Raw genomic sequence first — 27,915 nt, 5'->3', positions numbered from 1 at the left:
ATAAAACCTAACCCTAATTTATTCCCTCAGTCTCTCTCAGCCGGCCCTCCACTCCTCTGCGCATCTGCCACCATCCTTTAGCGCGGCCGTCTCTAGTGCGCCCCTCAACGGCCGGTGCTCCCCTTCTGGCGGCCGACGCTCTGTTAAATATGTGATCCAAATTTAGGGACCACAATATATTCGGATTAGTTTCGTAATAGAACTTGACTTGGTTGCGACAATCCAATGTATCTTCTGCGTTTGTATCCAACTCCTCTATAGTAATCATTGCCGGTCGGCGCCCATGGTTTTTTCCGCAAGGGTTTTCCACGTAAAATTCGTGTCTTCGTTGTGCATCTATTTTCATAACAAGTGGTATCAGAGCATTGGATTCGATCTATCGTTGCTTCGTTGTTGGGTTCGTGGCCATTCATCAGATCGATCTATTGTCCCGGTTACCGGCGTGTTTCTCCGATCGAAGAAATCGATCTCAGCGGCGATGGCGGCGGCATGCGTCGTCTCACCGATTTAAAGCGGAGTCATCCGTCAACTCTGAGTCCGATCACGGGAGGAGCAGCCGGCGTCCACCTACCAATCTACCAGCCCACGTCGGAGAAAAGAAAAGCAGGAGAAAAGCAACTTTCTCAAGGTGATATCTCAATCTGGAATCAACCTTGGTGTTCTATTTGGAAATCCCTTCCTAATCATATTACTGATTCTGCAATGACTCTTCATTTACCTACAAAAGTTTCTCATCTCTGGAATGATAGAAAAGAATGGGATATTTCCAAAGTGTCTCGGATCTTTGATCCTCAAGTTTCAAATGAAATTTTAAAAACTCCAATTGTGCATTCTAATGCTGATGACAAACTTTACTGGATTCATAACTCAAAAGGTATTTGTACTTCTCAAAGTGCTTATAAAGTCTTATCAACCAACTCTATGTTACCTGCTGCTAATATTTCAAATTTGCAATTAAACCTTTTAAAGAAAACTTGGAAATGCAAATTTATTCCTCCAAAAGTTAAAACCTTTATTTGGAGACTTCTCAGAAATGCTCTTGCAACTGCAAAAAATTTAAACTTTAGAATTCCTACTATTTCAGACTCCTGCTTTCGTTGTAGTTTGTCTGAATCTTGTGCTCATCTGTTTTTTCATTGTGCTTCTGCAAATCTGGTTTGGAAACTGTCTGAATTTCATCTAGATACAACCATCATTGCATCCATGCAAAACATTAGTGATATCTTAGCTTATGTTTTAGCTACAAACAACTCTGAATTAAGCCTTCAAAAAGCTTCTATTCTTCTTTGGATGATTTGGAAATCTAGAAATGACTTCTACTTTAAAAAGAAAACCTGGGAACCCATTCAGGTTAATTTTGCAGCTCAAATCATGTCTTCAAACTTTATTTCCTGCCTTGATATTATTGATGAAGATCATGAATCTCAAAATCATGATGTTAACAACTGGACTTCTCTCAATTCTGCCTCAGTAATTCACTGTTATACTGATGCCTCCTGGCAGGATGGTAATATTGGTATTGGAATCTTCATCCATAACTCTGATACTCATAAAGCCCTTTTTATTCAAGCTACTTCTAATTTCTTCTCCTCTCCTTTACAAGCTGAGCTTGCAGCAATCATGAATGCCATCTTGATTTGTCAAATTTTAAATATTATTGATGTTACTCTTCTTTCAGACAATCAGGAATTAGTTAGCCTTTTGCAGGTTCAAGACTATTATTCTCAGGAACGCCCGGAAATTCACTAATAATTTCCGAACTAATTTGTGCATAAAATCCTCGTCTAGAAATCAGCCGAGGTACACAAACTGACAATTTAATATACAAATCCATCATAATAATAACGTTACATACTTACAAAAGAAAAGAAAAACAGCAGCGGAATTAACGGTCTAGCGATGGCTTCAGCTCCACTCCCACAAGCAACTCAACTGGGGTATAAGCCAAACGTCTTCTCCTTCTGGATCCTTTTTCTTCAACTGAGGTTGATTGATTATTGCAAGAATGAGCATATGACATACTCAACAAGCCACACAGCAAATATGCAAGTGCACAAGGATACCAAAGGATGGCATAATATAGTCTCATTTGCGAAAGCAGCATTTAGCAAAGAGTTAAGAGTAGTAAAACAGTAGAGTAATTAATCAGAAATTTTAATCAACACTGAACAGCACACCCATGCTGCACAGGCCCAACCATCCTGAACAACCATACCCGGCTGTATAGATCTAACTCCAAACCAGGAGCTAAACAAATTATTACCAGTTATAGCATCAATAATTATTGTGAGAGGCGTGAGACTAATCACGAAAAACATTGCTCAACTTGCCCATAACCGCGGGCACGGCTATTCGAATAGTTTTACTCTGGCCAGAGGTGTACCACTGTGCCCACAAGACACAGCCTCAACATCATGTCTACCATGCGTCGCGATACTGGAAAGTACCCGAATAGAGGCTGTGACAATACCCTCTGCACAACACAACTCACCACAGTGCACCATTCCTGGATCATAATCACCCCCTTATAAAATAAGGCATGGACTCCCCAGCGACCCCCGTGGGCTTATCTCCGCCACTTCTCAGTCTGGTGCTCCGCAATAAGCCATGCTATACAAAAGGTAAAGCCGTTGCCCACGCTGGCTTGTGGTTGGCACGGTTAATGTTTCACAACAGTAGCTCGCGAACCGGTCCTTAATTGCCATGAGCACGACCTTCAAAACCATATGCTCACAACCTTAATTGTCATATTTTAATTACCAATTAATTATCATAACACGATTAACCATCGTGAGCTACCATTAAATATAACCATAAATAATAATGTAGTATATATGATTTATCCCATTAGTGAGCTAATGTTTCTAAGCATGGCTAAGCAATTATATATATAACATTTAGCTGAACCAAACCAATACATAAGGTTCAAGCTAATCAATTTATTACCCAAGGTATCAAGGAATAGGGCATTCAATGCAGATTGGCCATAACAAAGGAGTAGGTTCACACCACCCGGTGACATTCGAAAATAAATGCGCAGTTGAAATAAATAGAGAATTTAAATATAGGATCAACATACTCAAAGGATTATGTTTAGGATCTGTGTAACTTGCCTTGCAATAATCGGTCTTCAATTAATCTTCTGAACACTCCCGACGCACTCACGAACCTTCGCAACGACGGAAACGACAAGCTAACACGCAAAACGAAGAAAAAAACTAATAAAAACCAAATAAACAGTAAAAAACAAGCATAAACAGTACATATAAAGTAAACAAACATGTAGATCATGATTTTAGATGAATTTAGCAACTTGAACCACTCAAAACCGAGTTACGATGATTTAGTTATGAATTTTCCGAAGATTTAATCTATTAAAAAAAACTGAAAAAGAGGAGATGATGACGTCATCGACGGCAGCCACGGCACGGGTGGCGACCTCGCCGGAGCTAGGGTGGTCGGCCGGACTTTTGGAGGACACCTACGCGTAGAGGACAACATTGCGAACTCAAAGGTGCTCACCGATACGACAAACGACGACGGACGACGGCCGGCGGCGAGGTGGACGGCGGCGGCGGCTTCGGTCGGCGGTGGCGCCGGATCTGCGGTGGTCGGCGGCTTCGGTCAGGCGGCCGGGCTTCTCCACCCTCCCGCGCACCTAACGGTGGTGACGGCGACCGGCAGCGACGACGGAGGCGGCGGCGCGACGCGGATGGAGCTCGGCCGGCGACGATGGCAGGGTGGAGCACGTGGCGGCGGCGCTACGAGGCACGGGAGATCACGGGAGAGGGGGCAGACGAAAGAGGAGGACTAGGGGGTCCTATTTATAGCCTTGGATTGAATAGATCGGACTCCTCCCGCAAGAAATCGCTCCGGGAAATCAAAAACTCGGTTTTGGAGATAAATTCAAAACGAGTTCGATTCGGATAAAATACTCAACGATTTGCTCCGATTTTTGGGGGTAAGGATAGAGGAAGATGAGAGGATAAAAACCCCTCAAAAAAACGGAAGAAAAGGGGAGAGATTGGGGCGGATTCGGCGCGGCAAGGCGGCTCGGCATGGCAGCCGACTCGGCTCGGCTGGCGGCTGGAGCTCGAAGACGCACTGTAGCGACAGGGAGGTAAAGTAGACTTCTTGCCGGGCTTTTCTTTTCTCAGCCTGATTAGAAGAGGGTGCAAAATCGGACTTTGGCTGAGAGAAGAAGAGAGGATGCAGGCTCGGGTTGGGCCGGCGGAAGAGAGAGGAAGGAAAGGAATGGGCCGATTCAGCCTAAGACAAGGGAGGAGAATTTTATTACTTTTCCAATTAAAATAATCACTTAAATGATTTTGAATTGTTAAAAATACTTCCAATGCTCAAATAATTTCAAGAAAAATCCTTAAAATACTTGGACACTCAAAGTACTTAAAAAATTATAATTAGACCATTTAATGATTAATTTAATATGTGGGTAATTACTGAAATATTCTTTGTATGATTAAAATTAGGAATTGAGCTCCGAAAAAATCCGAGAAAATTCCAGAGAGTATAATTAACCATGAAGAATTTAATAAAAATTAAATCCATCCATGCTTTATATTTAGAAAATTTTATTTCCTACATTTAACTTCACTTGTAAATTAATGAACATTTAATATAAATTCTAATAATAATTTATTAAATACTTTATAAATCCTGAAACAAAATTCAGGATGTGACAATGGCTGACTTTCTAGCAGAAAAAGCAAGGAATAAATCTAGACAAAATCTGAATCAAATAGTTTGTCAAAATATTTCTCACTTATGTTCCCATTCTGACAGTCCGACTAAGACAGCTTTGGAATCTTCTCCTTTTATGGAGAATGTATCTTTGGTTGATGTATTATTCTTCTAAGTTCAATAAAGATCTAAATTATCAAAAAAAAAAAGGAAGAGAAAAGCAAGTCATCTAATCGCGCACGGTTCCGAGGAAAATCAAGTCAGGAAGCGGAAGCCACCGTTCCTGCCCTGTTCATGTGAATTTTCCAGGAGGATTTATCCGGAGATAAAGATACTTCGTTTTATACACCTAGAGTATTTCGTATTTCTACTAGGGTTCCACAATTTATACCAGCAGATTCAGGGTTTTATTCCCAAGGTGTGTTTGAAATTTAAACTACCGCTCCTGGATTGAGATGCAATAGTCTCATTATGGCAAGTGAAGATGCAAGTTGGCGTATATATAGAGGAGGAGAAGCATCGTGCACCAGTCTATCAGTTGTGCATACATGTTTCAGGAGACACAAGCGAAGTCGTTGAGAGGGAGCCAGAAGGTTCCTGTCCAGAGCACATGGAGGTGGTCAAATTTCTGATGGAATTGCTACGTAAGTTTGCACAACGTCCCAAAAGGTTATTAAGGAGATATAATTATTTCGTTTTGAGCACAAGAGTTTCGTGTTTCTGCTAGAATTCCAAAAATTAATGCCAGCAGATTCAGGATATTATTCCCATGGCGAGTTTGAAGTTTGTGCATCAGTTTCGTGTCTCTGCTGGGTTCCACAATGTCATACCAGCAGATTCAGGATTTATTCCCAATGGTGAGTTTGAAGTATGATCTACCTCTTCTGGATTAAGGGTGTTATGGATTATAGTCCAAGTGACTATTTGGCGTGCATTGATTTTATCATCACGGGGTTGTTTAGAGATTGAAGATTTTTATGCTACAAGGGAAATTTGTCTCAAGGTGGAGATTATTAAATATGTGATCCGAATTTAAGGCCTACAATATATTCGGATTAGTTTCCTAATAGAACTTGACTATTATGATTAGTTTCCTAGTATGACTTCCAAGTCTTTCCCCACTAGAACTCCTAGTTTTCTCCTATATATATTCCTTGTAAGCCGCACGGAGAGGGTGCGACAATCCAATGTATCCCCTGCGTTTGTATCCAACTCCTCTATAGTAATCATCGCCGGACGGTGCCCATGGTTTTTTTCCGCAAGGTTTTTCCACGTAAAATTTGTGTCGTTGTGCATCTATTTTCATAATACGCTCCCCTCCCCTCCTCTCTCCCTCTTGCGGCAGCCTCTTCCCTCGCCTCTCTCTCCGGTCGCACGTGCCGCTTTCCCTCCGGTCTCCACATGATGACATGGTGGCGTGGGACGGTCAGCGCTCTCCTCCCTTCTCCTCTCCCTCTCGCCCTTTCCCCTCCCCTCTCCCTCCAGTCTCCACGCAGCGGCACGCGAGGCAGCGTGTGTGGTGGCCGGCGCTCCGCTCCCCTCTCCTTCTCTCCCTCTCCCCTCCCCTCCCCTACCCTTTCTCTCCGGTCTCGATGCGATGGCGTGCGGGGCGGCGGGCGGCGAGCCAGTAAGCGGAAGGGCGTAGACAACCCACTGCGGGGCCCCGGAGGGGCCGGGTCTGGGGGTTGATTTGGCTCCGCAACTTAAAAGAGACATCTTTATTAATTATATCACGATAATGTTTACATTGTTACAAAGATACATTAGGCCTGATAACGAAAGAAAAAAATAACAGGAGACTAACTGGCCTATTGCTCCATCTTTACATGCGCTCAACTGGGATATAAGCGAGAACTCCACCTAAGATTTCTCCAAAGCTTCGCTGACTGGAGCGGGAAAAGATTGAGCAAAAATGAGTACTCTAGCCGTTGAAGACCAACATGTTTTTTTTAGCAATTTTACGGTCCTTGAGGAGGTACCATGAGGTACCATTTTTTCTATTGTAAATTTGGTATCTCTTGGTACCTAGGTACTATGAGGTATTAAATTTTGCACCAAATTTTTCATTAGATAGAGCTTCTCCATGGTCTAATTTCAAATGTTATAGGCAATACGAGTGACGATACACTAGAGCTCACAACCATGCCTAATGATCACCAGCTTGCACTAGATCGAGTGTTCCGAGTGTAAAGATATTTACAGTTACACAAGATGTGATGTACGAGCTTGGTAATTAAGCTGACAATTATAACTGAAAAGCAAACAACGTCTACATAAAAGGAAGGAACAGAGAAAGGAGAAAATTTCTCTAAGAAACTCTAGAAAAGGAGGAGGCTGGCCTTTCTTTATGCCACTGAAATTCCTAGCTTTTACTGCATGCATGCATAGCGCCACATATAACCTCTGAATGCTCCATGGATCGATGGGAGTTAAATTTGTTGTTGCCCAGCTCCACAATCGACCATATTTATATATACGGCGGCCAGAGTCCAGAGTCCAGATTGTGAGAAGATACACAGTACATATAGCTCATATGTATATCATCGCATCAATCAATCATGGCAACAGAAAAGCCTGACGACGCACCAGCGGACGATGCAGAGCCTGGCTCGGCACTCCTTGAGAGCTCTGCTGAACCTGCTTCTGCTTCTCCTCCTCACCGTCGTCGTCCTTGCTGCCTCCATGTATATACCACTGCAGCTTCCTTGGCAACTAATTGATCTGAACGTACACAGCATCTGCTTTATCTATGGCTACGATCGAGCTAGCTAACTAAGCTGCTCTCTCTATATATACAGGCGTGCAGGCATGCAAGGATCAGTGGATGACAGATGCGAGCTCTCAGATGCATCCTGCATGAGATTAGCCGATGGCGATCGATCACATGCATGCACGAACAGAAGCAGCCAACGGTGCAGACGGTTGAGGAGACAGAGGCCGGTCTGGCACTTGATACGCGATCTCGCTGCTGACACCGATTATCGCAAAACGATGATTCTGCCGCGCCGTACGTCGTCGTCGATCGGCCGCTTAATTTGAAGCTGCTCTCTACCTATGTAGCCAGATACATTTCACATCTCTGAACCTCACAAGATTCATCGATCCGTGGTACGTACATACAGGAGCAGGACGTGTATCTGTATATCCCCGACAGGAACGGCGCCTGTGTTGTCGCATGGCAACAACCACCACTGCAAACGCTGTTTGGCTCGCCATAGACAGCTTCTCCTCAAGCTACAGGAGGGGTTTGCTAGTTAGTTAGGATGCTTCGCTCGCGTTGTGTGTGTGGAGTGTGAGATGCATTCGTCTTGTCGGTGGTTGCGCGGGAAAGGGGAGATCATGTACAGATTCTGGTGCTTTGGTATTTGGTTAGTTTGCATGATATCCTGCTGATCTCTTGTTGCTGGGGGCACTCCGGCGTACGGAATGCAGGTAGTGCGGCGCATCTGGACATGTCGTACGTAACGTATAGCGGCTGCCATGTGCGGTGAACTGATTTGGAGCTCGGGAGCGAGAGAGCACGTGGGTGGGAATGCGCATGCATGCTTTTGTCTGGTTGGGTGGCCTGATCGAGCCGCCTGTGTTTGCAGTACGGTTTCTGTTTATCCACTTTGGGAGCTGATTGGTTAAGAGTTATACTAGTATATATCTCTATCTCTATCTCTACTATTATAAAAATTGAAGATGCTTTTACCGGTGCTTTGATAAGTCATCCGTATATGAGTCGGTTTTTAAGTTCGTTTGCTTTCGGAAATACATATCCGTATTTGATTCAGTTTTTAGGTTCATTCGCTTTTTGAAAATATAGAATAAGTTGTATAAGAAATCTCTTTAAAAAAACTCTCATACTAACTTAGGCGATCGGAATCCTAAATTCCTAATTGAAGCTCATGATTTTCTAAAAAAGTATATATCCAAACAAATTCCCACAGTGAATTTCATTTTAGCTAAACCATATAACAATAACAAGATTAAAGTATCTTTCACCCGCTGCAACGCATGGGCATTTTTCTAGTAGTACCAGTTAGGAACCCCCATAGGTGTCGGTTTCCCAACCAACACCATGGAGGCGGCACTCATGACTTCGGTCATCGGTGCCTGTTTTAGAACCGACATCTATATGGATAAAGTTGTCGTTTTTTTATGTTTTAGAATCGGCACCCTTTAAGGTTTCACGATTCGAGCCGATGCATCGAGCCGAGTAGCTCCCTTTCACCCCAACCAATTCACATGAACAAGAACACACCCGATTCACATGAACAAGAACAAGAACAAGAACACAATCTCAATTCCTTCAACTCGATTCTTTTGCATCAACAAGAACAATAACACATGAGAAAAAAGAAGAACATCTACCCGATTCTTCTACCGCCGCCTCCTCCACCCGAGGCCGCCGCCACCGCCTTTCCTCCCACCACCGCCCTCCCGCCACTGCCACACCTTGCGCCGGGCTGATGCCTCCCCTCCCGACCGGATCTGGTGTAGGGGAGACGTGGCCCCCGCCTCCCCTCCCGCCACCGCTTGCCTCTGCCGCCGCCGCCGCCTTTCCTCCCGCCACTGCCCCCCTCTGCCGCTAGCCGGATCTGGCAGAGGGCCCCGGCGCCTCCACCACCGCACCTCGAGCCACCACCGCCTCCACTGTTGGGCCACGGCCGACGCGTGCGAGAGATGTGGAGGAGGAGGAGAAGAGGAGAAGAAAGAGAAGGGAGAGAGAGCGTCGGTGCGAGAGAGAGAGAGGGAGAGCGAGCATCGGTGGGATGGATGGATAAGAACGGCTTTAAAAACCATGCGAGAGAGAGAGAGTGCGGCTCGGCTTGGTTTTACGGGGTGTCGGTTTTTAAAAATATCGGCACCTATAATATATTATAAGTGCCGGTTTTAAAAAAAAGGCACCTATTCTTTTTACTACAAAGATGCCGGTTCTTGGGTGGGCCCCACGCCAACTAAAAGATGCCGGATTTAAATTAAAACCGGCATATATCTCTGACGGGGGTAAAAGTGCCCTTTTTTAAAAAATCCGGCACCTATTAGGAGACAAAGACGCCGGTTCTTGGAATTTTGGCGAGCTGACGGGCGCGTGGGTGGGAAAGCCACTATAGGTGCCAGTTTTACCACTTTCGGCACCTATAGTGCCGGCATTTATTTGATGTTTTGTAGTAGTGTAATTAGTTAAGAGTTAAATTATATATGCATTTGCACATGCTATTTTTTCTGCTCGATTCATATACGTTTATTTTGTTTTCATATACTCCCTCTATTTTATATTATAAGTCATTTGACACTTCTCTTTGTTACTCAGTTATTTAGGTTAGACTAATTAAGTTTATAGAAAAAATAGCAACATCTGAAAATCAAATTAGTTTCATTAAATTTAACATCGTATATTTTGATAATTTGTTTGTTTTCTTGAAAATGTTAGTACATTTTTCTACAAATTTGATCAAACTTAAAGAAGTTTGACAAAGAAAAAGGTCAAATGAAATTTGCAAAAAGTCATATGAAATGGAGGGAGTAGTCAACAACAAAATAAGTTGATTTTACTAATACTTTTAAAAACATGGTTGAGGAAATTTGCAAAAACTACAAAATTTATGATCAAATTATCAACCTGCTTTAGCATTAGTGTGCAATTTCGACTAGCGCAACTGTGGATGTAATCAGCAGAAACTACAAAATCTGCTACCATGCCTCGATGGTGCTGACACCATGTGAGTCCATATCACCATGCATGTGTCAAACACGTACTACCTCCGTCCCATATTACTTCGCCTTGAGTTTTTGTTTGTAATATTTGATCATTCGTCTTATTCAAAAGAAAATTGAAATTATTATTTATTTTATTTGTGGCTTGCTTTATTATCAAAAGTACTTTCAATATAAGACGTGGTCAAAGTTGGCACGGTCTCCAAAGTAATCTTTAGCTTATAATTTCTCATATACTATAAGGTTTGTGGTAACAAAATTATAATCATATGAAGTAAATTTAAATCTCAATCTAATGATATATTTTTTAACAAATAAAATTCATTTCATATTATACTAAATATCGGTCAAATGTTTCAAATGTTGAATCTTGAAATACATGTGTGTCTTATATTATGGGATGGTGGGAGTATGACTTATCCTTTTTTATATTTGCACTAATTTTTCAAATAAAATGAATGGTCAAATGTTACAAGGAAAAAATCAAAGCGGCATCTATTATGAGATGGAGGTACTAGCACTCAGCTAGGACAAGACAATGCTACACATCAAAAATCCACGTTGATCAAAAGTACCATACAGACATATGTCACATCATCTGCCAGCTCAGCATGAGCGGGTGGGGAGCCTGGGGACGGTAATGGGTAAGGCCAACGTGTTGTTTGACAACCTTAGTTTGCCCTTAAGGATTTTTCGGTCAAATATGAATAAAATTCAGCCAACCTTATTTTAGACCCATCCCTCAAATTTTATATATAGGCGTCCTGTTGTACCAACCCTATATGCATCTTATCTAAGGTTTATAGGCCAGAAAGTTAAGTCCTCAAGTTTCATCTATCGCAATATCTCACCCTAGCTGTCATGGGTATGACATGTGGGCCCATGGTGTTAGAAAGATTGGTGCGGTAACAAACTTGCAATTTTGCAATAGTTACATTTGCTCACTGCCAGCCATCTTAACCTGTCCTCCCGCTGAGGTGGCCACATGCAAAATATGTGATAGCGTAGAGCAGTAGTCTTGCACGATCAAATGAAGTTTGGACCTGCTATAATACATTGAACCAAGATTATGGACCTAAATATGTGTTTCACAATGCCAGGGACCCAAGTGATACCACCATGCAACTTTAAGGAACAACAGTATATTTTACTTCTATTGCAATTACTCAAAATTGCCCGCTAATGTTGCACCAAGTTGATAGTTTCACCACTAAGTTTGCAGTTTCTGAAATTTCCTCAACATAGTACTATTAGTGCTTGCAAAATTATATGTAGAACAACTTTTACATTTCTTTTCTCAGTTTCATTTTTAAACTGAAGAATTCTGCAATCTATAATTAAAAAAATTATTATATGGTTGTAACTTGTCGCTGAATCCTAAATTAGTTTTCAAACATCTAATTCATAATTTCCAAATTAGAATGTAATGGTGCAGTTTTGTGGAAATTTATAACCTTTATACCTGGAGTTAGGTGGTTCTGGGTATCTTAAAATATAACAACTGAGATTTGATGAAATTCACTTATAAAGTCGTTGTATTGAAGTAATTGAGGTTTCGAGTGTCAATTACATTTCTTTATGATCTATGCTTTTGAAATTAGTTCGAAATTTATGAGTACCAAGTTATACCTGCTTTGGCGTCTCAATTTAGGTATTTTTCTTAATTCAAAGATTTAGAAAGAGATACAGATAAAATAACATTTATAAACACATATAGAAATATCGAGTAGATGTATATATTTAATGCAAGATTATTCTCGGAGGGTACAATTAGTATACATGTAGATACTGATAGATTTATATACACTTATTGAGGCAGAAATACATACACAGTTAAAATATAGATACTGATATAAAAAACATACATAAGATATATATATACAAATATCAATGTAGATGTAGATATATTAATGTGAGATTCTTCTTCGAGAGCACAATAGCATAGATGTAGATATAGGTAGATTTCGATACACTTATTGATACAGAAATATATAAAGGATATTTATTGATATAGATATATATAGTACATTTATTGATATAGATAGAGATACAAACATATCTATGAATACATAAATATAAATATGTACAGACACATATACATCAATGCATGAGATACAGATATAGATATAAAAACATATGTAAGATATGGATACAAATATCAATGTAGATGTAGATATATTAACGTGAGGTTTGTCTTGTAGAGCACAATCAGCATAGATATAGATATAGGTAGATTTAGATACACTTATTGATCCAAAAATATATAAAGGGCATTTATTGATATAGATATAGATAGATTTAGATATATCAAAATATTTATTGGTACTGATAGAGATACAAATATAGATATGAATACATAAATATAAACATATCTATCCATCAATGTGTGAGACATACATACATACATATATAGAGTGACGGATCAATAAATGGACCAAGACCATTAGAGTTTTAGCCCAACAAAAGTTTATATGGTCAAACCACAAAGTGCTCCATGGGCCTTTCATCTTAGATCCAGGATGATGGATTAGGGTCTGGATCCGCCCCTTATAGATCTAGACCAAGATGTTGATATATGTATTATGATGAGAGTTTTCTTGAAGTGTTAAATTAATGTAGATGTACATATATTTGTTGATATCATACAAACTAGATATGTATAGATATATAAATATGTATATAAAAAGAAAAAAGATAAAATGCTGCGGTGGTTATGATACATAATTAGTTGTAGCTTGCCTTGCCATGCCATGACCTCGTACCTAATCTTGGTCAACACTGATTTTTGCTCTTCTATGCTCCTTGTTATAAAAGTTAGTCGATATAGCGGAACGACGATTAACCTTCCTGATCGCTTCAGTCATTGATTACCCAAGACACGCCAGATGACAACACAGGAACACACGATATTTGTTAACGAGGTTCAGCCGAAGCCTACATCCCTGGGGCTTTGATTATAGGCGCTCCTCCCCAACCAGTATAGCACCTAGCCGCTACGAGTCCATGGCCTCGCCGCCATCATCTCCCTGCGTGTCTACGCTATATTGTAGTTGCCATGGTTACATTGTGATGCCCCCTCTCTATTTAAGAGAGATGCCAGGATATAGAGTTCGACTCTAACTCAACCCCCTAACACCTATTACAACTCCAAATCCAACTGTAACCAAATAGGACTAGTATATTCGACACCTATTCTAAACCTCCAAGCCTCGGAATTGCCCGTTTCTCCAATGCAATGCTTAGAAGGATGCGCATCAGTTTTCTATCGTCACATCACGCATGTGAGAGGACGTTTAATAGTTGATACTTAAAGTTTCTTGAATAATAAAACAAGTTACTACAAAATAAATAACAATTATAACTATAACAGATAGTCAAGTATCATTTCAAAAGTTAATGATGCTATCTTTTTAAAAAAGAAGTATGTACTTTTTGTTAGGAAACCACCGGCCCATGAAGGCCCGGCCCGGTTACCCACTAATTGGGCCCATCACTAATATGGAAAGTGGGCAAGGCATTGCCCTATAAATAGAGGGTTGGAGGAGAGGTTTTGTACACTTGAGAATGCAATGGATGAATGAGAAAGGATGCCACACCCTCATATCTTGTGTCTCCACTTTTGTAGAATTATGGGACCCTCTTGGACTACTTCGTATAGCAGGAGGGTTACGTAATACGTTATCAGCACGACGTTCTACCGGAGATCAAGAAAGAAGAAGGGTAAGAAACTCGCAAATCCGTTTTGCATCTCGCCGATCTAATCGCGAAAATGAAATCCTCTCCCCATGCTCGTTTCGTTTTTGCCGCTCTCGGTGAAATCCGCTACGGCAGACATGGAGTCGCCGGCGAAAGCCGATTAGCAGATTACAGTAGAGCAAGAAGCTCTATGGTACCGTTAATCTAATCGCGACATGTGCATTGACTCGATGAGTTTGATCCAGCATTTCAATCTCTCGCCAGTGCCTCCAAGCTACTCTCATGAATGAGTACGAATGAGCGCATTAGAAGATTATGGACCCTATCTCTCGTAGAGCAAGTACTATGAGCAAGAGTGGGTATATTTCGACTATAGTTCACTGAGTAAATGACCCAGAGAGTACGGTAATACGGTGCACTGAATTTGCACCACATACTGCAGAAACTCTTGATGTTCTACCCGAACGCAACGAAAGTTGCACGCAAACATTACTAGTGTACATACAAAGAAGTATGCCTAACTAGTCAATAATAGATTTGCGTAACGTTCAGGATAGTATTCACTAGAAGAACATTGTCTTCCCAAACCAACTAGCACAATTAATAATGAAATCAACACGAGCAGCTAGCCCAGGGCACTTACCTCAATGAAAGAAGAGGACAAGTGGAAGTAGAACACATGTCAAGGTGAACAATCTAGATCTTTGAACATGAAAAGAAAAGGACAATCCTAATAGCACACTCATCATGAATTAAGGGGGAGAACTCCTTGCCTATTTGCATGGCTATGGACGTAGAATCTCCTATGCTAGATCGGATCAGCCCTAAAATTTATGTCGGAATAGTAAATCATTGCCATAGAGAATTTTTGAATAGAGCATTGCATCGAAAAATGGTCCTTGCCCAAGTAGAGCACACATTTTCCTTGCAATAGAGAATTATTTTTAGTATAAAATAGCATATTTAAGGCATTAACTATTTTGTTGCTCTTTTCTAGCTCATAGTCATAATGCTTTGAATTGTGTGTAGCGCCAAAACATAAGAGAAAAAGAATGAATTCTGGTCCGCATAACCACAAATAACACTTTAAGAGAAAGAGGTCTTTCTAGACCCATAAAACTGGAAATATTATGACTGTTGCTAGCAGCAACAATTAAATTTGTCGGCCTAGAATGCGCCACAGTCATATTACCTATGGAACAATTGTGCACTTTATATAAGCATATATTGTCCGTCAACCCCGTTGAACTCTCTAAAAAGTGTGATGATTTGGGCTACACCATTTTAGCAATGGATATTCAGCCATTTTCGGTCTTAGAATTATAGGCATAAATATTACAACTCGTATGGTCATAGCACATATATGCATAATTTCATAAATCATGAAGATTTGTGTGCCAGTATGCACCGATAGGAGATCAATGCATAAACCGCATATAGTTCTAGCATCCCTGAACTGGATTGCGAAGAATATATGTGGTTCCTATTTGGTACTGTATGGATAAATGTGCTTCCAAAGCACCAAACATCCAGTGTCTCTTAGACACTATGTCTTTGCCAAGACTGATCCAGCAAGATCATGTGAACTCCAATAGAACTCACTAAATCATCTTCAGAAGTCCATGAGGACAATGCTAGTATTGCATTTGATGATTGGTGAATTGGCCGCACAAAGTACCAAATATCCGCAAAAGCGGACTAAATATAAGCTATGAATTGCAATATTTGCTATATCATTGTTGTAATACCCGTAGTAGAAAAGGACATGTAGTCCTGAAAGCAGTGGACTCTGGAAGCAAATTCAGACCATCGGCATGAACATCCATCTTGCAACTAGTGCTGTTGCATCTGTTTGGTTTATGTGCATATCCCACTATCATAATGCGTTGCAAAAGGCTTTCTTTGAAAGTCGGAAACATTTTACAGAGATAGTTATGAAACCTAAATTCCTTGTCAAATAAGAATTATTTCCAGTCATTTAGGGGGAGAGAATGAACCCTTAGATAGGAAATGTCAGCAAATCTGATAGTCTGGGACTAATGCATGTTACACCACACTAGTGAAAGCAGTTTGCATAAAGAATTAAAACTACCAAATCACTTTGTAAATACTTTTGTGATTTCGAAGAGTTTGACTAAGTTGCATGAACAAAATGCACTGAAAGAGGGTGATACCGAAGAAAGTAAAGGTACCCCTCGTCTTGTCTAGAGGCCTCGAACAAAAAGAATTGGACAAGAAACTCCGGCTCCTCATGCCCCTAAAGTAACCGGAGACGTCTGGTGAAAACAGGGGAAGAGGGACTATCATACTTAAAGTCACGAAAAGTACCCCACTGAATAGAAGGGGAGCCAGTTGAGATCTGGCAAGTGGTACGGAACCTCAGAATGGGCGTACCGCACCTTCCCATCAAGGAAGAAAACCAGCTGTTGGAGTACACACTAACTATGTACATGAATTGCATAGAAGCGACGAACTAAGTCTTGTGGAAGTCTTGCAGATTCATCCGCTAACTCATTATTGACTTCTTCACTGAATAGGTGTGTCTGAGAAATCGGAATAATGAGACTAAGAGAAATGCAAAATTCAGGGGGAGAATTTCGCCGACTCATTCCAGAATCTTGATATAGAAAATCAAGTACCCAAAATCAATCTAGAAAGATTGAACGAAGAATTGGGTGGATTGTACTCTTTTTCCCTTGGATAAGTTTTCCCAGCAGTTTCTTATCAAGGTTTTTAACGAGGCAATTCGTGCGACATTGCAAGCGTATGCTATGTACTCTTTCTCCAAATTTTTCCCACTAGGTTTTTGTGGAGTTTTGATGAGGCATAGGTATCACGCAGTGAGAGCCCAAGGGGGAGTGTTAGGAAACCACCAGCCCATGAAGGCCCGGCCCGGTTACTCACTAATTGGGCCCATCACTCATATGGAAAGTGGGCAAGGCATTGCCCTATAAATAGAGGGTTGGAGGAAAGGTTTTGTACACTTGAGAATGCAATAGATGAATGAGAAAGGATGCCATACCCTCATATCTTGTGTCTCCGCTTTTATAGAATTACGGGACCCTCTTGGACTACTTCGTGTAGCAGGAGGGTTGCGTAATACTTTTATGTTTAATGCTTTAAGTAAAGCATCCACCTAATTAAACTTTAATTAGGTGGGTACTTTACTTATATAAACATATTAAGTACTCTATATTAAAAAATAATTTTATCGAGGCTGAAAACGGTAACACTAGAAGGGATACCCTCATCTCAATCGGGCGGTAAGCCCCATCTCAATCGGGCACAGCGTCCGTCACAGGCTAGAAGTCACTGATGTGAAGAGTTATCTCAATCGGGCAAACGGCCGTCACGAATGAATATATCTCAATCGGGCCCTAAGTAAAGCCCGTCACCGATAACTTTGACCCAGACGACCAGTCAAACTATAGACCGTCACAGATGACCTATCTCTATCGAGCCACAACTAGGGCCCGTCACAGATGACTACTAACCTTTATCGGGCCTAAGCTAGAGCCCGTCACATATGATACTCATCTCAATCGGGCCTAAACTATAGCCCGTCACAGATGACTGATGACCTCAATCGGGCCTAAAATAGAGCCCGTCACAGATGACTACTCATCTCAATCAGGCCTAAACTAGAGCCCGTCACAGATGACTACTGACCTCAATCGGGCCTAAACTAGAGCTCGTCATAGATGACCTCATCTCAATCGGGCATTTAGTTATGGCCCGTCACATATGACTATAATCCACAAAAAAAATAAATTTTGTTTTTTGGCTAGCCTCAGGCCTTTGCTAGCCATGCCCGCTATAAAAATGACAGAAACAAACACAGATATCCAATATCCCCAGCTCCCTAGCATCACCCATTCATATACATATGCATTCACATACACAAACATCAACATATTTCACACAACCACACATTCATAGCCATCTCATATTTCACATCCATTCACATATTTCACATCCATTCAAATATTTATCATATTTCACCTGCAAAACCGAGTTAATTGGATCAAATATTTATTTAGCAAGTCTTAACATAAACATATGAAATATATACATCATCACAGTTGCATAATAAGTGTTCATCATTGCCTAAACATAAAAGTTCAACATTGTTCATCATTTTAGTTTAAGCCTAAACATTCCTTTGGGGTTAATTATTTCGCGGAGGATGAAGCTGGCTATCTCCTCACGAACCTCCTCAAAGCTGGTAGGCAGAGACTTGGTTATTGTGCCCTACATTGTCATAATTCCAGATTAGTTGATCGATCATATATAAGTACTAAAATGTAATTAGTCTATCACAATTGAGACCACCGACCTCAAACTCAGCCAAAGTCTTCACCTTTTCTCTATACAGAAGGCGCATGTTGTGGCACACATGGAATCCGCACTGGTCACCTATTTGTTGCTTCACCGGGAAGTCTTTTTTGTGGATGAGGGTGTCATGTCCTGTCTTCCTGAGGCCTCCTCTTTGCACGTATTGGGCCCACGCTTCATCTATCGCTAGTTGAATTGGGGTCCAATCATATGCGTTCTTATCAATTCTGGAGTTCAATTAGTGACATGTACTCCACTTAGGTGTTATGACCAGAAGGATCCAATGGGCACTGCGGCATTAATATAGTGAAAGTTAATTAAGTACTCAAGGAATGTGTCATGCTGTTGTGTATATTTAGTTCACACACTTACTATTGATTATAGGCGCACATAATGTACTCCTTGTCTCGGCGGGACCACAAGGTGTCGTAGATGTAGTTGACCATTCCTTGACGGTCATTCTGGAGATTTGTGACAGTGACCACTTGTGGATCAAGGAAGGCAACTTCCGGTGCATGCTTCTGACACCATTGCCAACTTAACCTACACACAGGATAAACGATCTTGTAAGCAAGTTAAACCGATTGTTATTACCAGATTGAGTTGGGCGACAATACTTACAAGGAGTAGCACTTAAGGAGGCTTGTGTCCACCGCTCGGAGCCTGTAGAGGTCGAAAAGATCCTTGAAGTCGACTACGATATAATTTGTTGAACCAAGGAATGGCTTTCCATCGTGCTCTCCAAGGATATCAGTAGCTTTACTTGGCTTCCTGGCGTTAGATTTCTCCATGTAGTATAAGTGAAGGTCCTTGCAAGCGGTGCCCATTGCGGCAAGCACGTCATCTCCAACCAATGGCATGCCTAGTTGGAACTCCTATGGAGCGACGTATTTCTTCTTGACCTCTTTGCCCTTAGTCTCTTCCTGGCCCTTGCCCAGATCTAGCTTCCTTGGAGCTAGAAGCGAGGCCTGCACCTTTCCTCCCCTTCCTCTCCCATTTGCTTCGGGTTTATCGAGAGTAATTCTCTGAGGGGAAGAGTGTGCCTTCCTGCTCTTCTTCATCGGTGGGGGTTCATGAATCGCCTTGCTGTCGGCCTCCATTCGGTCCTCCCCAAAATCCGTGTCGTACTGCAACTGCACATCGTAAGATTGTGCATGACGATCTTGAGCAGGAGGGGCTGAAGGAGTAGAGGCGGGTCTCTTTGGTGGACGACCGCCTGCTGCAGTGGTTGGCCTCGTTGTAACCCTGATCTCAATGAGGTCCTTGGGCCATTGGATGAAGGTACCACGGGCATTTCCTAGTGAGAGGACCTCGTCGTTCGGTGGATACTTCAGAGGGAACAGCTCGTATTCGGGCTTCACCGAGTCGACTTGAACATTTGCACAGTCGGCCCTGAGTTGCGCTCCATGCACTCTTGTCTCTAGGGTTGACTTGTACGCAAGTCCCTCGGCTGCTGGAACCGTGAAGGTCGGCATCACCCTAACTGTGAGGGTGCAAATCGTTGGTTCCTGTGATAGATTAATCATTTTTTTAGAATATTATATATCATATGGATTCGTTAAGTCTTTCATGTATTGAGTAAGTTCACGGTTACTGTTATGTGGTCGACGGCGCTGTCGACCGATGTTGAATTTTCCGCCAACTCAGTTGATGCGCAACTGCTGCGTTTTTGGGTGGGACTTCCTAACTCTTCGTGCGCAGCAGCAGCGGCGGCCTGGGGGTTCTGTTGCTCTTCTCGGATCTCTTGCCTAATCTTGGCCCTCATCGACTCGAGCTTTTCGTCGAATTCAGATGTCAGCTCAGCTCTTATCGACGCCCGGATTTTGGCTCCAAGGCGTGCATCTTTCTCCGCCTTGTTGGAAGTCCGCTTCTTGTACTGCCACTTGTAGTCTGGAAATCCATTCTTCCAGGGAACAGAAGACCCAACGCCCCGTGTCCGTCCACGGTGTTCCTTGTTGCCCAACGCTTTCGTGAGGAGGTCGTCCTCGCGTCTTTGAGAGCAGGCCTCTTGCGAGGCTTGTTGCTCGGCAACCAACTCCTTCTGCATTACAATTTAGTGGGGTTAAATAAACTGCACGATGGGAAACAATGCGAACATCTAGTTTGACTAGACACTTACTATAGCTTCGTATACTCGTTGATCTTCTGCATTTGGCATGAAGATTGTGCCATCATCATTCTTCTGGTACCTGGCCCTGGCCCAGTTCCTAGCCCAAGGGTGTGGGATATCGCCAAACACGAGCGGTGTGCACGATTCCTCCGCTTCTTCATCCTCACGCTGCCATTCCTCTTCCTTACCGGCATATCCGGCGGTGCCAAGCCGGTGAGGATGCTGGTTCCTGGTCTGGAGCAAGCGATATGCCTCGCTTCTAGCTTTGGACTCGGGGGTCGACTTCTTCGCATGGAATTCCTCCCAGACCTGTGCCGTGATCCAAGAAAATTTCTCTCTTTTCTACATGCATGAGATCAATGCAACGACGGACATCAAGATCTTTCCAATAAGGTAGCCGCCAAAATATGGATTTTTTCTTCCACATACCCTTCTCCTTTGTCTTGCTACGTTTTCTTTTCTTCCCAAACTCATTGCTTATGTCCTTGACCATATTGTGGACCTCATCTCCGGACAAATCTTTGGGAGCAGGCTGAAGTTCTCTCTTACCATTAAAAATTTTCTTCTTTCTTCTAAATGCATGACGTAGCGGGAGCCACCTCCGGTGACCCATGTATACCATCTTTCGTGATTTCTTCAGCTACCGGCTTCGTGTATGTTCCTTACAATCGGAGCATGCCTTCTTTCCTTTTATAGTTTGTCCGGAAAGATTACCGAGAGCAGGGTAGTCATTAATGGTGCAGAACAATAGAACTCTTAGCTTGAAGTTCTCCTGACCATATGCATCCCAAGTTTCCACACCTTCTTTCCAAAGAATCTCCAGATCGTCGATAACAGGCTCCAGGAATACATCGATATCATTGTCGGGTTGCCTTGGACCTTGGATTAACAAGCACAACATAATATATTTCCGTTTAAAGCATAACCATGGCGGGAGGTTATAGTTCGCAATAAGAACTAGCCAAGTGCTGTGAGTACTACTCATGTCACCGAAAGGATTCATGCCATCCGTACACAGATATATCCTCATGTTTCTAGGGTCGGCAGCAAAGTCTTTGTGTTTTCGATCGATATTCCTCCATTCAATCGAATCTGCTGGGTGTCTAAGCATACCGTCATTCCTTCTCTCCGTGGCGTGCCAACATACTAACTTCGTGTCACGCCCGGAATTTCTATCCAAAATTCCAAACGCTTACATGTGTGTGAACCCTCGTCCAGGAATCAGCCGAGGCACACAATAACAAATTGATAATAGAGTACAAATATTACTCTAATTAATAAGCGAATAAAATGTCATTACAGAGGTAGATAGTTCCTCTCAATCAATAAAGATCTAAGCAGCGGAAAATAAATAAACGGCGCAGACGGCTCCACTCCACAGGCAGCTTGACCAAGGCTACACCTAATCCTCCACACCATCAGCCTCATTGTAGAACTCTTCCTCTGATGAATGATTGCAAGGTGAGTATATGACATACTCAGCAAGCCACGCAGCAAATATGTAAGTGCACAGGATAACAAAGGATGGCATAATAGGGTTGCATTTGCAAAAGCAGCATTTAGCAAACATTTGAGAATTTAATAAAACAGTTAAGTAATTAAACAATATTAATCCAACGCTATACAACATACCCTGTTGTATAGGCCCAACCATTCTGAACAACCATCCCAGCTGCACAGTTCTATCTCCAAACCAGGAATGTACCATTCCAAACCAGGAGCTAATCAAATTATTACCAGTTTAAGCATCTTTTACAATGATGAGAGGTGTGAGACTAATCACGAAAGACATTGTTAGACCCGCCCATAACCGCGGGCACAGCTATTCGAATAGTTTTACTCTGATCAGAGGTGTACCACTGTACCCACAAGACACAACCCCACATCATGTCACCATGTGCCTCAATACCACCACGGTATCTCGGAAAGGAGTTGTGACAATACCCCTCGCATAACACAATCCACTGCAGCGCACCTTCCTGGATCATAATCACCCCCTTATAAACAAGGCATGGACTCCCCAGCGACCCCCGTGGGCTTATCTCCGCCACTTCTCAGTCTGGTGCCCCGCAATGAACCATGCTATACAAAAGATAAAGCCGTTGCCCATGCTGGCTTGTGGTTGGCACGGTTAATGTTTCACAACCGAAACTCGTGAACCGGTCCTTAATTGTCATGAGCACGACCAACAAAACCATGTGCTCACAACCCACCATTACCAGGTTTTAGTTGGCACATTAATTAATTAACTAATCACGATTGACCATCGTGAACTATCATGAAACGATCATTAAATAATAGTGAGTCATTAGTTATCCCGAATATGTACTAATGTTTCTAAGCAGGGCTAAGCAATTATATCTAATATCTAGTTGAACCAATATAAATAAAGCTCAACTAGTCAAATTGTAATAACCCAAGGTATCAAGGAATAAGGTAATCAAATACAAAAGGGCCATAACAAAGAATAGGTCAATTCCACCCAATGACATTCGAAAATAGATGCAATAGTTGAATAGAAACAATAGCTTTAAATAGGATCAACATGCTCAAAGGGTTGTTTGGGATCTGTGTGACTTGCCTTGCTGGCCTTGGAACTCTTCAAACTCTTCTTCTGCGAAAACGGACTCTCCGGAAACGACGGAATCTAAGCAGAAAAGAGCAAAATCACCAAAACAGCACATAAACAAGCATGAACAGTACATGTGGATATTTTTAATGTGTAGATCTCAATTTTAGAAAAATTTAGAGACTTGAACCAACTAAATCGGAGCTAAGATGAATTAGTTATGAATTTTTAAAGATTAAATCGGATTAAAACACTTATATCGGTTAAAATTGAATTATGACGCAATAATGAATTATTTTTGAAAAGGAAAAGAGAATTATTGCGTCAGCGGGCTAGGGTTTGGTGGACCGGGCGCACGGGCGACGGTTCACGCGAACGGACGGCCGAGATCGATCCATCCAAAACGGACGGCCGAGATCGATCGGTCCACGACAGGCTCACGGCGGACGACCCCGATGACGTCAGCGGTGACGTCACCGACAGCGGCGGCGGCTCGGCGGAGGAGACGGCTCGAACGGCGCACACTTGCCGGCGAACGGCGGCACCAGGACGCAAACGGAGGGCACCAAGACGTAGAGGACAACACGGCGAACTCACCGGTGACCTAAACGGCGGCGGAAGACCAACAGACGGCGACGGCGACGAGGAGGAAGCGGCGGGAACCTTCGGGTCGACGACGGCGAAGCTGCTCCGGTGATCTCCGGCGACGGCGAAGGGTCGGACGAGGACGGCGACGACTTGGCGAGCACGACGGTGGTCTTCCCGAGCGACGGCGACGGCTGAAACGACGGCGGCGCACGGCTGGAGCGGCGGCGGCGACGGCGAAGCTAGGGCACACGGCGCTAGAGCGATTCCGACGACTAGAGGCGAAGGCAAGGGTGGCGACGGGTAGAGGAGACACCGGGGGTCCTTTTAAAGGGGCTCGGAGGCGGCGGCGAAGGCCCACGGCGACGGCAACGGTGAAGGAAAGCTCGGGAAGAACAAATCCGAGACGAACTCGAATCCAACTCTTTCCAAAACGATTTAGCCAAAGATTCCAAAGGAGAAAAGGTAGAGGAGATCCCGAGGATCATTTCCCCTCTTTCAATTCGGCCGGAGAAGGAAAGGAACGGCCGGATTTGGAAAGGAAACGGCGGCGGCGCGAAACTAGGGTTTCGACGGCGGCGGCCGAAGGTAGACGACGACTGACAGGTGGGCCCCACCTGTCAGCGAGCGAGGGCGCGCGCGCGGGCGGCGGACTGGGCCGGCTTGGGCCGAGGAGAGAGAAGAGAGGTTTTGGGCCGACTTTCGGCCCAAAGCCAAAAGAAGACTTTTTAAAACCTTTTTCAATTTAAATTATTTCTTAAATGCAATTCCATTTATTAAAAATACTTCCTTAGCTCAAATAAATCCCAGAAAAATCTAGGAATTATAGAATTAAGCAAAGTATTTAATGAAATTTTATCTGGCCCCATTTTATATTGGAATTTTTTAATTAAAACAAGATCTTCTCTTCAAGACTTTTAAAATTATTTCTAGAAATTCCATTTAAACAACAATTTATAAATTTTAAAATTTTCAGGGTGTGACAAACCTACCCTCCTTAAACAGAATCTCGTCCTCGAGATTCGGAAGAACTGGCGAACAGGTGCGGATGAGCTGACTTCAATTCATCTTCTCGTTCCCAAGTTGATTCTTCTTCCGAGTGATTACTCCATTGAACTTTGCAGAAACGGATAACTCGATTCCTGGTTCTTCTCTCATTTGTTTCCAGGATACGGATTGGTTTCTCAACATAAGTCAAATCCTCTTGGACTTCTATCTGCTCAATATTAGCTTCTTCGGTAGGTACCCTTAAACATTTTTTCAATTGTGACACTGTCACGACCGGAAATAACCCAACGGGCATTCCTTACGTGCGTGCATTAATCCTTGTCCCAGGAGGCAAGGTACACCAAAAGTTGATACAAATCAGAGTTTAACAAGCGGAAGCGTAAATAGTTAACTTATTACATGGGCAGCGAAGGCCCTGCACACACAGAGACAAACGAAAAACAGCGGAAGACTAGGGCGACGACCACAGGCGCTTGACGGCAGGCACGAGCTAGACACCAAAGCCTTCATCTTCAAGGAGCTCCTCTTCTGGGCTTGGGAAAAATTGAGCAAGACTGAGTACAACCACCGTACTCAACAAGACACACCCACAAATGCAGAATAAATGCAAGGGAGTACAAGGGAATTATAATATAAAGGGGTTAGGGTTGCAGTAAACAGCATTTAAAGACATTTAGTTGCTCAGGGCTAGTTTGTAAACGCGATACTAGACCTATACAATATTATTAATCAAGGCCGTGAACCCACACGAACCTGCCTTAACCCAAGGCCTATGATGATTCAGACCGAACTGGCAACCCGACCCTGGGTCCCAGCTCGTCCCAAGCCAACCCAGGCCAACCATTCCATATTTTAGTTGTTAAGCAAGTTTTAAGAATTAAAACACTAACTTGGGTACATTGCTCGGCTTGCCCATAACCGAGGGCTCGGCTATTCGAATAGATTATACTCTGATCAGAGGTGTACATCTTTACCCACAAGACACATCTTCCTCACGTGTAACCACGTGCCACATACCACCACGGTATACGGACGGAAGACGTGACATAGTTTCCAACCCATCCTAGCCTTAGACAAGAGTACCGACCCAATCTCGCCTACGGCCGGAACCCCCGGGACAGGCAGGCAAGACTGAGCCCCTAGCAGCAGGGCACCAACCCTCTGCCATATGACATCTCGACTACCGGGCCTCAGCTCGTGTAGCCTTCATTTGCCCTGGAGAATGTCCATCGACCCCCGACTTCATCCATCTCCAATCCGTGTACTTTTGTTTATGACTAGACTGAGCCACAAACTAAGCCTTACCCACTAGACATGTGGAAGTACGGTAGTGCTTTGCAACAGAGGCCCGAAGACCGGTCCTTAAATGGCCGAGGTGCTACCATCAAAACCATGCACCCCGAGCCCAGCCTAAAACCATTTTAGGGGTTTTTGAATAGAGGGGGCGGTGTGAAGCCAATTCCACAATAATCCAACAATTCCATAGTGTCCAGGTGATATGAATGTTTCCCAAGTCTAAAGTTATAAAACCACCTAATGTTACCTAATTAAATTGCGAAGCATCTACCTAAATTTAAACTAGGGATACCACGAGTAGAGTGTCCACTAGTTGAGGTTTTGTTTAATCTAGGGTGAACAAGGTAATAATAATAACAATAACAATAATAATATGGTCATAACAAAGGTAAATAGGCATGGCTAAATAAAACAGTGATAACGCGGGAATTTAAATAAAGCGATAATGCAATAATTTAAATCAACATAATTTTACAAACTGGGATTCAATATGCTCAAGGATGATATGACTTGCCTTGCTCGCTTTCCCAACCGACGGCTTCGACTTCCACGAAGAGCGGATCTTCCGAAGCTGCAGCGTCTACACGACCAACGGAAAAGAAAAGGCTTTTACTTTAATAAATTCCACATAACAGCAGAAACAAAGCACAAAAATGGGTTCTTGACTTCTTAAGGAAAAATTAGAGACTTGAACGGCCCAATTCCGAGTTCAAATGGCCAAGATATGGCCATTTGAAGTTTATATGCTCTTTAAATGGATATTTACGAATTTCTTCATTTAAATTTTAATTAAAAACCCGTTTATTGCGTCAGCCGAGGGAGAGGGCGCGCGGACCGGGTCCACGGGAGTGGGGCCCACGCGTCAGCCTCTCGGTCCACGGTGGACCGGGAGCACGCGGCTGGCGGCGGCCGGCGCCGTGGGTCCCACGCGTCAGCCGCACCCGCGGGCGCGGGCGGCTGACGGCCGGGCCCACTTGGCAGCCGCGAGGGCACGCCCGAAGGCGGCCTCGCCGGCACGGCCGACGGGAGGGGGACGCGCCCGCGCCCCGATGGTCACCGCCGGCGACCACCGGCGCGGCGGAGCGGCACCCGAGAGAGAGGAGGGAAGGGGGAAGCGAATGGAACGGTCTTCGGCTCACCCCGGTCGACGGCGACGACGGGAACGGCGGCCGAAGCGGAAGAAGGCGGCGGCGCGGTTCGGGACGGCGAGGACGACGGTGCTCCGGCGGTCGGCGAGCGAAACGGAGGCGCGGACGAGGTCGACGGGAACGCGGCGAAGCCGATGGAGGTGACGCCGAGTGGGGAGGAAGTCCGGAGCGACGGCGGCGGCGAACCGGAGCACGGCGGCGACGGCGGAGAGAAGGTGCGACGGTGCGGGCTCGATTCCGACGGGGAGAGCGAGCGGCGAGCGGCGGAAACGGAGGAGGAGAGCACGGGAGACGTTTAAATAGCACCGGGAGGAGGAGAGCGTGGCCGGAGAGGGAGGAAACGGGCGCGGAGATCTCGGCCGCCATTGATTGCGCCGGCGAGGTTTGCGGGATGGAAATCGGACGAATCCGAGGGAGAGAGAGAGGGGAAAGTGGGGGAATTGGGAGAGGGAATCGCGGGGAATGATTCCCCCCTCATTATGGCGCGCGGGGACGGCGGGATGCGGCGGAATCCGCGGCGGCGGCGGCGCTAGGGCACGGGCGAGCGGCGGCTGCGGCGGGAGGAAGGCGATGACAGGTGGGCCCCACCCGTCAGCGAGAGTGGCGGGCGGGCCCGCCTGTCAGCGGCGCGCGCGCGGGGGGGGAGGAGCCGATGGGCCGGAGGGAGAGGAGAGAGAGAGGGAGGGAAGTGGGCCGAGCCGGCCCAATTAAGGAAGGGGGGGAAAGAAGACTTCTTTTAGGGTTTTTCTTTTTATAAACCTTTTCAA

General features: G+C 43.9%; 2 long non-coding RNA genes across 2 annotated transcripts; one reads left to right on the top strand and one right to left on the bottom strand.

Moving 5' to 3' along the window:
* Positions 1 to 1,636: 1,636 nt before the first annotated feature.
* LOC136351337 (uncharacterized) lies at positions 1,637 to 4,114 on the bottom strand. Its single transcript, XR_010734348.1, has 3 exons — positions 3,523 to 4,114; positions 3,114 to 3,193; positions 1,637 to 1,980 (listed from the first exon to the last, which is right to left on the bottom strand). It is a non-coding gene; the product is annotated as an uncharacterized lncRNA (long non-coding RNA).
* A 9,846-nt stretch (positions 4,115 to 13,960) lies between these two features.
* Positions 13,961 to 17,124, top strand: LOC136351628 (uncharacterized). The gene is made up of 2 exons (XR_010734776.1): positions 13,961 to 14,121; positions 16,635 to 17,124. It is a non-coding gene; the product is annotated as an uncharacterized lncRNA (long non-coding RNA).
* Positions 17,125 to 27,915: the final 10,791 nt, after the last annotated feature.

This window comes from Oryza sativa, chromosome 8 (genome assembly GCF_034140825.1).
Source record: "Oryza sativa Japonica Group chromosome 8, ASM3414082v1".
Lineage (NCBI taxonomy): Eukaryota > Viridiplantae > Streptophyta > Magnoliopsida > Poales > Poaceae > Oryza > Oryza sativa.
This window is presented reverse-complemented; position numbering and strand designations above follow the sequence as displayed.